The following is a 3,685-nucleotide window of genomic DNA, read 5'->3' as shown; positions in this document are numbered from 1 at the left end:
TGGGTGGGGGTGGTGAGTGAGGAAGAGCGGTCGTCCTGGGGTCCAGGTCTTGGGCTGGGTAAGATGATAGGTGTGCTGTTCATTGATCTAAGGAACACAGGCAGAGGAGGGGCAGGTTCAGGGAAATGATGACTTCTGTTTGTACTGAGTCCGGTGAACAGATGGGTCACCAGCAGACAAGGTCAGGGTTCCCATTATACACTCACATAGCAGCCTGCACCTCTCATTTACATTGCTTGTCCCAGTTGCAGTAAATCAATAATTGCGTGGTTAATGTTGAACCTGTCTTCTGAATTGCATGCTCCCCAAAACCTTGGCCCGCGTCTAACCACTTCACTGCTATGTGCCCAGCACCTGGCATAGGGTCAGACACAGGGTGGGAAACTAGTAAATATGTGCTGAACGAATGAATGAAGCTACCTGGAACCATGCAGCAGGCAGTTGGACACATGAATGGGAAACTAAGAGAAAGACCTGGGACAGAGCTCTAGGTTCAAGAGAGTCATGCACTGAGATGGTAACTGAATCCGAGGCATGGAGTGAGATGGCCCAGCTGGGATGAGAAAATCCGAGAGCTTAAGCCAGAGCCCAGGGAAACACCATCATTCAAGGGGGCCACGGAAGCAGGCTAGCTAGAGGGGTTGGCAGAGAACTAAGAGAGGGTGCTGTTCTGGAAGCTTCGGGAGGAGAGAGATTCAAGCACAGAGAAGCCAGTGGAGTCAAACACCGCTGAGAGGCTTTGTGAGATGAAAAACAGCAGTGCTTACAGAGCTGTTCTGACAGCTGTAAGCATAATTAACTCAATTCTCACAACAACCATGTGAAGGAAGATCGTAGTCTCCTCCCAAAGACAACGATCCTGGGGCACGAGAGGTCACCCAGCTAGTAAGTGAGAAGGCTATGAGTTTGAACCCAGGCTCTCTGGTCTCCCAGTCTGTGCTCTTCACCATGATACATGCTGCCTCAGAGAAAGGATAACAGATGGGCGGCTGGTAACATTGGCAGGAGCAATTTCAGCGGTGCTGCGGGATGAAATCACAAGGCAGTGAGTTAAAAAAAAAAAAGAGAGAGAGTCAAAAGAGAGTCAAGACCAGAAGTCCAGCCCTTAACTACAAAGAGTGGTTGGGCTTCATCACCTGTGAGCCCATGAGACATGCGCTCACAGGTGATGAAGCTCCTCAGGTGATTCACATGTGCACAGTGAAGTCTGAGAAGAGCTGATCTTTCAGGACTAAGTGATCTTTCAGAAACTTTGGTTGTGAGAAAAAAGAGAAAGAAAAATGCAGGGTTAAGTGAGAGCTTTTTCTTTTTGGACTAGAGCATGTTGGTAAACTTAGAGCAGTGGGTTGCACCCCCAGCAGTAAATCAGAAACATATGGGGAACGGAGGCCCAGGCCCAGAAGAATCTGTCTTGTGGCCCAGATTCTAATATGGGGGTGGGGCTCGGTGGGGAGATCCATCCAAGGGGGAAGCACAGTAAGGAAGGACAGGATGGAGGTGCAGGTATCAAGGGATGAAGGTCTCCTCAGGTAAATGGGAAGGGAGGCAATCCCATTGTGGCGCAGCGGAAACTAATCCAACTAGGAACCATGAGGTTGTGGGTTCGATCCCTGACGTTGGGATTAAGGATCCGGCATTGCTGTGAGCTGTGGTGTAGTTTGCAGACACAGCTTGGATCTGGTGTTGCTGTGGCTCTGATGTAGGCTGGCGGCTATAGCTCCAGTTAGACCCCTAGCCTGAGAACCTCCATATGCTGCAGATGCGGCCCTCAAAAAAAAAGCCAAAAGCCAAAAAAATAAAAAAAATTAAAAAAAAGAAGAAATGCAAAGGAGATGTTTTAGGGAGGAAAAGCAGTCACAGCAAAGCAGAGAGAAATCTGTAGAGGGTGGGGACCAGCAAGGAAAAGACACTTAAAGGGAATCATACTTGAAAGCCATGATTGAGTGGTTGGCTTCTTAAATTTTAACTGGGATGTGCATGGTGTGGCAAGAATGGTACCTTAAAAATCTCTTCTTTTCTTTTTTTTTGCTTTTTAGGGCCGCACTAAGCGGCATATGGAGATTCTCACACTAGGAGTCCAGTCAGAGCTACAGCTGCCAGCCTACACCACAGCCACCTCAGATCTGACCACATCTGCAACCTACACCACAGCTCACACCACCACCAGATCCTTAACCCACTGAACGAGGCCAGGGATCGAACCTACAACCTCGTGGTTCCTAGTCAGATTCGTTTCCGCTGCGCCATGATGGGGACTCCATGGTATCTTAAAATCTTAAGTTAGATGGTGTCACTGGCCTGCTCAAAGCTTTGTAGTATCTTTCCATCACACATGGCTTACTAGGCCCTTGATGATCTGGCCTTTCAGACTTCATCCTATGTTCTCCACTGACCTCCTGAACATCAGGCTCTTTAATGGTCCTTTCCTGTTGATCATGTTCCTGCCTCAGGGCCTTTGTATTTGCTATTCCCACCTTTGGGCTGTTCTTCGAAATATTCACATGTCCTGCTCACTCACTTCAGTTGGGTCTCCTCCAAGGCTCTCTCCTCTCAGAGGACCTCATTACTGTCTATTCCCTTTCTCTGAATTATTTTCTGTCACTACCCAATACCATGTCATAAGCCTACCTGCCTATCTGAAGGTCTACCTTCTCTACCAGAATGTAAGCTCCATGGGGGCAAGGATTTGTCTTGCTCATTGTAGAATACCCCCCATCTAGAACAGTGAGGCACAGAGATGGTGCTTGCAAAAAAGTTAATGAGTGAATAAATGGCTGCTGCTGTTTGGGGCAAATCAATAGAAGGCCGAGATGAAAAAGCACTGCTGAGAATGCCTGGGAAAGGTGATTAGGGAGATTGCAGGAAAATGAGATGATTAAGGACACGCAAATGAGCATCTTTAAGAGGAAATGTGAGGTTGCAATGGGCAGGAAAGAGTAAACAGTGACACTTTTGTGCGTGGCTGAGAATGTGCTTTCTGCTTTAGACCATTTACTCTCTGTGTGCCTCTGGCAAGTTTGTAAATCTTTCTAAGCCTCAATTACCCCGTCAGTAAAATGAGGCTGATAACCACAGTACCTCCCAACTAAAGCTGCGATGGAGGTTAAATGGGCAAATGGCCATAAAAGAGCCTGGCATGGGGTAGGCCCTCAATAATTAATTACTGTGGTTGATCCAAGATTGGGGTAAGAATGTGAAATGTTACAGTGTAAAAAGATGTTTCCATAATCCTAAATCTTGTTGTAAAATGCCCTACCCAGGAATAGACTTGACATGTTACCTTGCCCCCAGCCACACACCCACGCAAAAGTCTTCCCCCTTGCCAACTCCATCACCAGTCTTTTCTTTCCGACGACTCTTCCGAGAGCTAGCCTAGTCCTTTGCAAATAAGTTCTCCATAAATATTTGTTCATGTTCACTGCTCTCCCTACGCAATGCTTAGGTGTTAACTTTGTCAGGAAAATCTCGTTGAGGAGTATAAGATATTAGTGTTTCCGACCTCCTTGGGGGAGAAGGGTTAGGTAGAAAGACAGCGTTCTTAGGGCCCTGAATCATCAATAAAGCTGGCCTAGTAAACGCAGCTCAGTAGGGGAGGTTGGGTTTGGTCCTTTGGAACTTCCCTAATGAGCCATCTGCATCCAAGGGCGGCCAGAGGCCAAAAGGGCGCTGAGCTTTCGGCTCCTTT

The sequence above is a fragment of the Sus scrofa genome, chromosome 7 (assembly GCF_054392235.1).
Source record: "Sus scrofa isolate SSC_HxYL_T2T_F1_AM1 chromosome 7, Sscrofa_HxYL_maternal_Yorkshire_Landrace_v2.0, whole genome shotgun sequence".
In the NCBI taxonomy this organism is placed as follows: domain Eukaryota; kingdom Metazoa; phylum Chordata; class Mammalia; order Artiodactyla; family Suidae; genus Sus; species Sus scrofa.
The sequence above is the reverse complement of the archived record's forward strand: the minus strand, read 5'-3'. Positions refer to the sequence as shown.